Below are 12,098 nucleotides of genomic sequence, written 5' to 3'. Positions count from 1 at the left end.
CTTCCCTTTCATTAGTATTCTCTTCATCCTCTATTTGTTTTCTTTTCTTTATGTAATTGGAAATATAAGGATTTTCAATGCAATTCACCGTGCAATACATATAAATTTCCTCTAGATCAAAACAAAGAACTTTATCAAGGGCAAATTTTGGAATATCCTTAGTTCTATGTTTAATTTCTTCATAACCCAAGAGCAAACTAAGTTTATTATGATGTGCAAGGGAAATCAAGTCATCAAAATTTTTGGACACGATACGCTCATGAAACAATTTGCATTGGGTACTAAAATGATCACGTTCATTGCAAAGTTCACAAGTAGGGCTAAGAAAAGATAAATTTTCAGCACATTCATCTAGCTCTTCTTGCAACAATTTGGTTTCTAAGTACTTATGCCTCTTGCAATATCTATCTTCCCTATTTGGTGTGTACATGCAAACCCAATCTACTCCACAAAAATTGACATGTTTATAGGAGGTATTTTCATCATAACTAGTGCAATCATCATTAGCATCATGGATATTCAAAGAATTTGTACTAACAACATTGCAATCATGCTCATCATTCAAAGATTTAGTGCCAAACATTTTAATGTATTCTTCTTCTCACACTTTGGCACCATTTTCCTTTCCATCATACTCACAAAAGATATTAAAAAGATAAAGCGTATGAGACAAACTTAATTCCATTTTTTGTAATTTTCTTTTATAAACTAAACTAGTGATAAAACAAGAAACTAAAAGACTCGATTGCAAGATCTAAAGATATACCTTCAAGCACTCACCTCCCCGGCAACGGCGCCAGAAAAGAGCTTGATGTCTACTACACAACCTTCTTCTTGTAGACGTTGTTGGGCCTCCAAGTGCAGAGGTTTGTAGGACAGTAGCAAATTTCCCTCAAGTGGATGACCTAAGGTTTATCAATGCGTAGGAGGCGTAGGATGAAGATGGTCTCTCTCAAGCAACCCTGCAACCAAATAACAAAGAGTCTCTTGTGTCCCCAACACACCCAATACAATGGTAAATTGTATAGGTGCACTAGTTCGGCGAAGAGATGGTGATACAAGTGGTATATGGATAGTAGATAATAGTTTTTGTAATCTGAAAATATAAAAACAGCAAGGTAACTAATGATAAAAGTGAGCGTAAACGGTATTGGAATGATAGGAAACAAGGCCTAGGGTTCATACTTTCACTAGTGCAAGTCCTCTCAACAATAATAACATAATTGGATCACATAACTATCCCTCAACATGCAACAAAGAGTCACTCCAAAGTCACTAATAGAGGAGAACAAACGAAGAGATTATGGTAGGGTACGAAACCATCTCAAAGTCATTCTTTCCAATCAATCTGTTGGGCTATTCCTATAAGTGTCACAAACAGCCCTAGAGTTCGTACTAGAATAACACCTTAAGATACAAATCAATCAAAACCCTAATGTCACCTAGATACTCCAATGTCACCTCAAGTATCCGTGGGTATGATTATACGATAAGCATCACACAATCTCAGATTCATCTATTCAACCAACACAAAGGACCTCAAAGAGTGCCCCAAAGTTCTACCAGAGAATCACGACGAAAACATGTGCCAACCCCTATGCATAGGTTCATGGGCGGAACCTGCAAGTTGATCACCAAAACATACATCAAGTGAATCACGTGATATCCCATTGTCACCACATATATCCACGGCAAGACATACATCAAGTGTTCTCAAATCTTTAAAGACTCAATCTGGTAAGATTACTTCAAAGGGGAAACTCGATTCATTGAGAGAAGAGGGGGAGGAGAAACATAAGATCCAACTATAATAGCAAAGCTCGCGATACATTAAGATCGTGCCAAATCAAGAACACGAGAGAGAGAGGTCAAACACATAGCTACTGGTACATACCCTCAGCCCCGAGGGAGAACTACTCCCTCCTCGTCATGGAGAGCACTGAGATGATGAAGATGGCCACCGGAGAAGGATTGCCCCCTTCGGCAGGGTGCCGGAACGGGTCTAGATTGGTTTTCGGTGGCTACGGAGGCTTCTGGCGGCGGAACTCCCGATCTAATGTGTGTTCTGGAAGTTTTAGGGTACGACGATATATATGGGTGCAGGAAGTACGTCAGAGGAGCCACAGGGGCCCCACGAGGCAGGGGGCGCGCCCCCCACCCTCGTGGGCAGCCCATGTCTCCCCTAACATGCACTCCAAGTTCCCTGGGTTGCTTTCATTCCAAAAATAACTTCTCTAGTTGATTTCATTCCGTTTCGACTCCGTCTGATATTCCTTTTCTTCGAAACACTGAAATAGGCATAAAACAGCAAATCTGGGCTGGGCCTCCGGTTAATAGGTTAGTCCCAAAAATAATATAAAAGTGGATCCCAATATTGCCCAAAACAGTAGATAATGTAGCATGGAGCAATAAAAAATTATAGATACGTTGGAGACGTATCAAGTTGCACTTTCAATACCTACACGGGTTAGTCCCACAAGGAACAAACAAGGATATCCATAGACATAGAGTGATGCACACACAAGATGATGTCTATGAAAGCTTTAGGTTACCTTGTCCCGTGTCTTACCAACAAGAGGGTTTGTGACTCCTTGAACTAGTGCAAGATGTGGAAGTTGATTGCACTTGTTCTTGCCAAAATGATAAGAGTGAAGTATGTTGGCGGAGTCACCCTCAAGAACTCTCTAGTTCTTCTTCTTCGGGATCCACACCATCTTGATGGGAATCCTCGGAGTTGTAGTTGTACTAGATGAAGTGGAACTTGATGTGGTCTTGGGAACCCACTTGACCAAGGCCTTAGGAGCTTCTTCAAATGCATCAATTTCCTCTTGAAGCTTGTCCTTGCCTCTTTGCTTGTGGTCTTGTGGTGGAAGATCATATTGAGCTTGTGTCCCTTTGAAAGAAGTAGGATCATACTTCTCTTGTTGAGGAACAAACTTCGTCTTGGGGTATTGATCTTCTTCCCACTCAACTCCATTGGCATTGAACTTTCGTTCAAAACCAATACCTTGATTCTTCCGGTGCCTTCCTTGCATGCGTACAATTTCCTCGGATTGCTTACTTCCGGCAAGGCTCTTGTAAACACCTTTCTCTATAATTCCCTTCAATAAGCTATTTTCTTGCTCAAGTGTAACTTGGCTAAGAGAATCATTAGTGGAATCAAGAGAACTACTAGAAGCAACAACATTGGATTTAGCATGATTATTGTTACTACTAGAAGAAGAATCCTTCTTGTTCTTGTTACTAGACTTGACTTGAGGCATGTAAGTGGATAAGAGTAAATGCTTGGCAATGTAAGAAGAACTTTTCTTGCGAAGATCATCATTGATTGCCTTTAAGAACTCATGCTCTTGCTCAAGGTTGAGCTTTTCAAAACGTAATTTCTCATGAGTCCTTAAAAGTTCTCGATGATCTCCTAAGATAGTTTCATGAGCTAACTTAAGAGTGTTTAGTTCTTTAGTTGGACTCAATCTTCTCCTTATCATTGTCATTCGTTTCATCATAGTATTCATCACTATAGTTGTCAACAAGTAAATCATCATCACCTAACAAGTCATCTTCATCATATTGAAATCAACATACTCGGGGTGTGATACCTTTGGACCTTTGGCCATGAAGCATCTTCCAATTCCTTCATTTAGTGAATCAAATATGTTGTAGGAGTTGGTTGACACAAGTGCTAGACCGGCAACACCTTCATCTTGAGTATATTTGGAGTCGGAGTGATAGCTTCTCTCGGAGTCATTGTCGTAGTCGGAGCCGGATACCCATTCACCAACATGAGCTTGATGTCTTTGTTTTATGTAGCTCCTTGATGACTTGTCCTTCCTTTCCGAATCCTTGCTTCTCCATGAGGGTCTTCGTTCATATCGATCATCTCTACTCCTTCTCTCCCTTGATGTTGATTCTTCTCTTCTACTTCTTCTTTTGGGAGAATCTTCTCTTCTCTTGTGGGGAGCCGTACACTCATTGGACTAGTGTCCGGGTCTTCCACAATTGTAGCAGTTTCGCTCTCGACTAGAAGATCTTTTGTCATTGTAGGACCTTGACTTGGAACTTCTCTCTTTGCTTCTATTCTTGTAGAACTTGTTGAAGTTCTTCACCATTAAGCTCAATTCTTCATTGAAGGTTTGTTTCTCAATTGATGATGTGGGGGCTTCACATGAGGCTTTGTAAGCACCACTTGACTTGTTATGGAGCTCCTCCTTATCCTTGAGTGACATCTCATGAGCAACAATTCTTTCAATGACTTCCGTTGGCTTGAGATCTTTGTAATTTGGCATCATTTGGATCAATGTGCATACGGTATCGTATTTTCCATCCAAGGCTCTTAGGATCTTCTTGATGATGAATTTGTTGGTCATCTCTTCACTTCCTAAGCCGGCAATCTCATTTGTGATAAGAGCAAGCCTAGAGTACATTTCAGCGACACCTTCACCATCCTTCATTTTGAACTTGTCAAGTTGACTTTGAACCACATCCAACTTGGATTCCTTGACGGAGTCGGTACCTTCGTGCATATCAATCAAAGTATCCCAAATTTCCTTTGCATTCTTAAGATGGCTGATTTTGTTGAATTCTTCGGGGCACAATTTGTTGAAGAGGATATGACAAGCTTGAGCATTGTATTGTAGCATCTTCAACTCTTCCGCGGTAGCTTCACGATTCGGTTCTCTCCCATCAAAGAATTCACCTTGCAAGCCAACACACTCAATAGCCCAAATGGCAGGGTTATGTCCAAGAATATGCATTTTCATCTTATGCTTCCAACTAGCAAAATTAGTACCATCAAATTAAGGACCTCTACGGTGGTAATTTCCCTCGCTAGACGCCATACTCTCCTAGGTTGTGAAACCAAGGCTATGACCACCAAAAGCTATGGAAATCAAAGCAAATGGAGACCAAAGCTCTGATACCACTTGTAGGATCGAAAGTATGTCTAGAGGGGGGTGATTAGACTACTTGACCAAATAAAAATCTAGCCTTTTCCCAATTTTAGTTCATGGCAGTTTTTAGCAACTTAGCACAAGTCAAGCAATCTTAACACAATTCAAGCAAGCATGCAAAGAGTCTATGAGCAGCGGAAAGTAAAGCATGCAACTTGCAAGAATGTAAAGGGAAGGGTTTGGAGAATTCAAACGCAATTGGAGACACGGATGTTTTTGTCGTGGTTCCGATAGGTGGTGCTATCGTACATCCACGTTGATGGAGACTTCAACCCACAAAGGGTAACGGTTGCACGAGTCCACGGAGGGCTCCACCCACGAAGGGTCCACGAAGAAGCAACCTTGTATATCCCATCATGGCCATCGCCCACGAAGGACTTGTCTCACTACCGGTAGATCTTCACGAAGTAGGCGATCTCCTTGCCCTTACAAACTCCTTGGTTCAACTCCACAATCTTGTCGGAGGCTCCCAAGTGACACCTAGCCAATCTAGGAGACACCACTCTCCAAGAAGTAACAAATGGTGTGTTGATGATGAACTCCTTGCTCTTGTGCTTCAAATGATAGTCTCCCCAACACTCAACTCTCTCTCACAGGATATGGATTTGGTGGAAAGAAGATTTGAGTGGAAAGCAACTTGGGGAAGGCTAGAGATCAAGATTCATATGGTGAGAATGGAATATCTTAGCCTCAACACATGAGTAGGTGGTTCTCTCTCAGAAAATGTGTATTGGAAGTGTAGGTATGTTCTGATGGCTCTCTCCATGAATGAAGAGTGGGTGGAGGGGTATATATAGCATCCACACAAAAACTAACCGTTACACACAATTTACCAATCTCGGTGAGACCGAATTGAGAAACTCTGTTGGACCGATTCAGCAAACCTAGTGACCGTTAGGATTTTCGGTGGGACTGAGATGCAACTCGGTAGGACCGATATGGTTAGGGTTAGGGCATAACGTAATCTCGGTGTGACCGATTACACAAACTTGGTGGGACCGATTTTGGTAATAAGCTAACCAGAGAGTTGGTCAGGTAAACTCGGTGGGACTGATCGCTCATTTCGATGCGACCGAAATGTTATAAAAGGGAAACATAGAGTTTACATTGCAATCTCGGTGGGACCGATCGCTCATCTCGGTAGGACCGAAACGTTACGAAGGGAAACCGAGAGATTACAACCCCATCTCGGTGTGACCGAGATCCCTATCGGTGAGACTGATTTGCCTAGGGTTTGTGGCAGTGGCTATGACATCTGAACTCGGTGGCGCCGGATAAAAAGAATCGGTGGGGCTGAGTTTGACTTTTGGTTTAGGTCATATGTGGATGTGGGAAGGTAGTTGAGGGTTTTGGAGCATATCACTAAGCACTATGAAGCAAGAACCTCATCAAGCAGCACCTCATCCCTCCTTGATAGTATTGGCTTTTCCTAAGACTCAATGTGATCTTGGATCACTAAAATATAAAATGTAGAGTCTTGAGCTTTGAGCTTGAGCCAATCTTTTTGTCCTTAGTATTTTGAGGGGTCCACTTTCCTCATCCATGCCATGCCATTCATTGAGCTTTTCCTGAAATATTAATCTTGGAATAGCATTAGCTCAATGAGCTATATGTTGTTAGGAATTACCAAAACCACCTAGGGATAGTTGCACTTTCAATGATCGACATTGCATCCTGATATTTGTGGTGAGTAAGGGGTAAGTTGGTTTTGAAGGGGTACTTCAAGATGATTATCAGGTTACCATGGGGATTTGTGCCATTATGCCAAACTATGTTACCACGTCCTATCCAAAAACTACCATGAGAAGAGGGGTGGATTCGCTCCCGGGGTTTAGTCAAACTTAAGTTTGATGCTTCTTTTGATCAAGGCTTGCTTAGGTGTACGTTGGGGGCGGTTTAGAGGCATGATAAAGGAAACTTCATCACTGGAAGGAATGATAAAATCGACAACTGTGCGGATGTCCTGACGGTTGAAGCTTTGGCACACAGATTGGTCTTGCCCTTGCACAAAGGATAAGATGCCATGTAGGAAATATGCCCTAGAGGCAATAATAAAGTTGTTATTTATATTTCCTTATATCATGATAACTATTTATTATTCATGCTAGAATTGTATTAACCGAAAACTTGATACATGTGTGAATACATAGACAAAACAAAGTGTCCCTAGTATGCCTCTACTAGACTAGCTCGTTAATCAAAGATGGTTAAGTTTCTTGACCATAGACATGTGTTGTCATTTCATGAACGGGATCACATCATTAGGAGAATGATGTGATGGACAAGACCCATCCGTTAGCTTAGCATAATGATCGTTAAGTTGTATTGCTATTGCTTTCTTCAAGACTTATACATATTCCTTTGACTATGAGATTATGCAACTCCCAAATACCGGAGGAATGCCTTGTGTGCTATCAAACGTCACAACATAACTGGGTGATCATAAAGATGCTCTACAGGTATCTTCGAAGGTGTTTCTTGGGTTGGCATAGATCGAGATTAGGATTTGTCACTCCGAGTATCGGAGAGGTATCTCTGGGCCCTCTCTGTAATGCACATCATGATAAGCTTTGCAAGCAATGTGACTAATGAGTTAGTTATGGGATGATGCATTACAAAACGAGTAAAGAGACTTGTCGGTAACGAGATTGAACTAGGTATGAAGATACCGACGATCGAATCTCGGGCAAGTAACATACCGATGACAAAGGGAATGCCATATGTTGTCATTGCGGTTTGACCGATAAAGATCTTCGTAGAATATGTAGGAACCAATATGAGCATCCAAGTTCCACTGTTGCTTATCGATTGGAGATGTGTCTCGGTCATGTCTACATAGTTCTCGAACCCGTAGGGTCCGCACGCTTAACGTTCGATGATGATTTGTATTATGAGTTATGTGTTTTGGCGACCGAAGATTGTTCGGAGTCCCGGATGAGATCACAGACATGACGAGGAGTCTCGAAATGGTCAAGAGGTAAAGATTGATATATTGGACGATAGTATTCGGACACCAGAATGGTTCTAGAGTGTTTCAGGTATTTATTGGAGTATCGGGGGGGGGTTACCGGAACCCCCTGGGGAAGTAATGGGCCACATGGGCCTTGGGAGGGAGGAACACCATCCCACAAGGGGCTGGCGCCCCCCTGGAAGTGGTCCGAATTGGAGTGGGGAAGGGGGCGGCGTCCCCCTTTCCTTCTCCTTCTCCTTCCCATTTCCCTCTCCGGTAAAAGGAAGGGGGGGTCCGAATTGGACTTGGAGTCCTAGTAGGACTCCTCCCCACTTGGGGGCGCGCCTAGGCCGGCCTCATCCCCTCTCCTCCTTTATATATGGGGGCTGGGGGCACCTCTAAGGAACATCAATTGTTCTTAGCAGTGTGCGGTGCCCCCTCCACTGTTTACTCCTCCGGTCATATTGTCGTAGTGCTTAGGCGAAGCCCTGCGCGGATCACTTCACCATCACCGTCACCACGCCATCGTGCTGATGAAACTCTCCCTCAACACTTTGCTGGATCAAGAGTTCGAGGGACATCATCGAGCTGAACGTGTGCTGAACTCGGAGGTGATGTACGTTTGGTACTTGACTGGTTGAATCGAGAAGACGTTCAACTATATCAACCGTGTTAAACTAACGCTTCCGCTTTCGGTCTACGAGGGTACGTGGACACACTCTCCCCCTCTCGTTGCTATGCATCTCCTAGATAGATCTTGCGTGATTGTATGAATTTTTTTGAAATTGCATGCTACGTTCCCCAACATGCCATTGTCTCATCATTAATACTAACAACCTGGAGTCCATTGAAATGGTGAACATGAGTGGTCATTATTTGGGAGGGGCGGCAGCGATTTATGATGACTGCTATCATCTTGTTTGTGATTTTACTATAGCTAGGTTCGAACATTGCAGTAGAGACGCAAATAAAGTTTCTCACGAGCATGCTATGTTGGCAAAAATTTCTATGACGTTGGATTGGTTTGAGGAACCTTCAGTTGCAATTGTATCTCTCCTCATAAACGATGTAACTGTTATTTCCAATGAATAAAGTCTTGGGCGTTTTGTTTAAAAAAAAAACTCAGGTACACTTGGACAACAAAATTAAATAAATCAAAAAATGATTTTTTTCTAACATGCAAAAAACTCATAATTACGCACAAACACTCACCCCTATGAACGCACACCTAACACTATGAGTACCTCCGAGAGGCTAAGCTGACACTTTATTTTGACATTGATGAAGCCACCACGATTTTTTTTCATAACTTTCCTTTGGGGGTGAAAAGAAATTTACAAAGAGTTGAAGTCGCAAGCGGCTGCCCTCCGCCCCTCTGCCCGCGCCGCTGGCCCCTCCGGTCGCGGCGGCCACCAAATCCCGGCCGTTATGGCGGCCAGCTGCGCCTCCTGCTCCCTCGCGCAGGCCCGTCGGAGCCCCTCCCCGCCCACTAGGACCGCGCTTCGATCCGGCGGACCTCGACGGCAGCTGCGTCAGATCCGGACTCGACGCCGCGAATCCTGCGGCGCGGCGAGCCATCCAGGGCCGGGGCGCGGCTCAGACCGCTGGATCTGGGGGCCTCTCCCTATGGGGGCCAGGCATGCCTTAAATCCGTTATGGTTCGCCCCTCCTCACTGGCCATTCTTTCCTCTTCGGGCCAGGCCAGCCCGGTGGGGGGGATGGACGGAGGTCAAGTCCCGGAAGAAGGGGAGGGCCGGCTCCCGCTCGGTGGATCGAGGCCGGCATGCTCCGATCCAGCGCTCAGACCGCCGCAGATCAATCAATGCAGATGCGGGGAGGGAGGCCTTTTTAAGCAAGTTCAAAGGTAAATGCTTCTGTTGCCTCAGTAAGCGCCATCGCCGTGTAGATTGCCGGGATCCCCTCCGCTGCATCATCTGCAAGCGCGCGGGTCATTTCGGCAAGGAGTGCCCTCAAAACCCAAGAAACAGTGGCCCGGGAGGGGCTGCCCGTGCTCGCTTGACCTTCCCAGCTACGCCAAAAGCTCCGGTCCGCGACCGCGTCGTCTTCCCGCCAGCGCCACCCCACCCCGCTCCCCTGCCGCCATGGCAAGCCTCGCCCTCTGCAACCCGGCTAGGAGGCCGCGGGAGAGCAGCAAGATCATCGTGGCCTCCCCGGCGTTGGAGATCGAGGAGCACGTGCTGCGCCAGCACGCGGTCACCCTCACCGCCGTGGACCGCTCGCACTCCACCACCCCCGCCGCGGTGGGCAGGGTCATCCTCGAGCAGCTCTCCACCCCTCCGCACCTGCTTCGCGTCAGCGCCCACCAGCCAGAAGCCTTCCTAGTCCACTTCGACCTCCCTGCGCACCGGGACAACGCCGTGCGCCGGGGCGTCATCAAGGTGGAGGGGTGCAAGTACTTCATCAGGGCTTGGAATGAAGACGACCACGCCATGCTACTCAAGTTCCACCACCACGTTTGCATCGTCGTTGAAGACCTGCCCATGCAGTTCTGGTCGCTGCTGGGTGTGGAGGAGGCCCTCGGCGACGTCGGCCACGTCGACCGGCTCGACTCGCGCACCCTGGAGAGAGGGCACACCAAGACGTTCGCGTTCTGGCTCTGGGTGTGGGATGTTGCTCACATCCCCACCAAGCGCGCGCTCTGGGTGCTCAAGTGGGGCGCGGACCGGGCGAACGAGATCGTCGGCCTCGCCCCCGCTGATCGCCGCATCCCCCCGCCGCCAGGCGTTCGGCGCTACGACCTCCTGATCCATGTCGACCTGTTGGAGGACTCGACCCCCCTCTCGCCGCGCTCTTCGCACTCTGGCCAGAGCGGGCTGCCATCCTCAGATGAAGATGACGACCGCCCCTTCCCGTGCTTCGAGCCTGGCACCTGGGTGGCGCATGTTGAAGATGGGCAGGGCAAGGCCCGAAGCCGGGCGCCGCACGTCGGGGCTGCGGCTTGCGGCCCTGTGCTCGGAGGTGGTGCCCGTGACTGCGAGGAGGATGGCAGAAGTGGCGGCGCTGGGGCAAGCCGCTCCTGGAGGACGGCAGAAGTGCCCGTGATCGCCTGCTTGGCGACGGCTACCACGCCAGGGGCTGCAACGAGGACGTCGTCAGGGAGGCGCATCGGCGCCGCAGTAGATCCCCCGCCGGGCGTCGCCATGGGGCGGACCGGCGTGGCCGTCAGGCGGGCGGCAAGGCCGCGGGTGCTCAAGTCCTGCGCGCAACACCACCGCTCCCCCTATGCTTTGCGCCTCCTCCTCCCCCCGCGGCGGAGGCGGACCCAGTGGCCCAGTTCTTCTCCTTCTCTGACAATGGGCGCGCTCTGTCTCCACCCCCACGCACGGACTGCATGCAATTAGAGCTTGATAGCGCCATGCAGGAAGCCCTGGTCACCCCGCTGGCCTTCGAAGACGGTGGCCGCTCCCCTCCCCCTCAAGCCGCAAACCCTCCCGAGCTGGAGAGCCCGGAGATGCTGCCGTGCCTGCTGCCCTGGATCGCCTCCCCTGCTGGGGCGACGGTGGGCTTCCAGATGGAGGCGGTCACCCACCAGGTGGGTGCCATGTGCATCGACAACGGGAAGGCGCAGGTTGAGGAGTTGTTCGCCCTGGTGCCACCCCCGATCCTCTCTACCCAGCCCCCTCGTCCTCGCCTCTCCGCCCCGCCCAAGTCCAGGGACACCTCCGCCCCATCTCGCGGCAGCGCTCGGCAGGCGGCCGCAGGCACCTCCACCCCTATGGCGCAAAGGGCGGTGCTGCGCCTCGTTCAGGAGCTGGGAGAGCTCGGCCCAAAGGACAAGATGACTGAAAGAGCTGCAGCGAGGATCATGAAGCGCTTCCAGGAACCACTCTCCAACGGCAACATTGCTGCGATCGCCAAGCTCACGGGGCTCGACCAGGGTGCTCTGAAGATCGCTGCGGGCATGGCAGGAATCGCCGATGCGGAGGAGATCATGCAAGGCTGATTATGTTGGTAGTTTTAGTGTTAGCTAGTCTCCGCCAGCGGCTGGTCTTAAACCAGTTCGAGTTAGGATTAGTTTCTATGATTAGTTCTCCGGTGTTGTGGACGGCTCGACGACGACGGGGTTTTGGGGCTACTGGTGGCCGTCGTCGCCCTGGTTTCGCTGTATGGTGTCTCCGTTTGTTTCAAGTAGATGGTTCAGATGGCGGTGCACTTTTATTTTCTTCGATGGATGACGGCAA

At 48.0% G+C, this 12,098-nt stretch overlaps 1 pseudogene; it reads left to right on the top strand.

Annotated features, from left to right (window-relative positions):
- The first annotated feature begins 10,208 nt into the window (after positions 1 to 10,208).
- Positions 10,209 to 11,860, top strand: LOC125537106 (uncharacterized; annotated as a pseudogene).
- The last annotated feature ends 238 nt before the right edge of the window (positions 11,861 to 12,098 follow it).

The sequence above is a fragment of the Triticum urartu genome, chromosome 2A (assembly GCF_056163025.1).
Source record: "Triticum urartu cultivar PI428250 chromosome 2A, HENAU_Tu73, whole genome shotgun sequence".
Classification (NCBI taxonomy): Eukaryota; Viridiplantae; Streptophyta; class Magnoliopsida; order Poales; family Poaceae; genus Triticum; species Triticum urartu.
The sequence above is the reverse complement of the archived record's forward strand: the minus strand, read 5'-3'. Positions and strand labels throughout refer to the sequence as shown.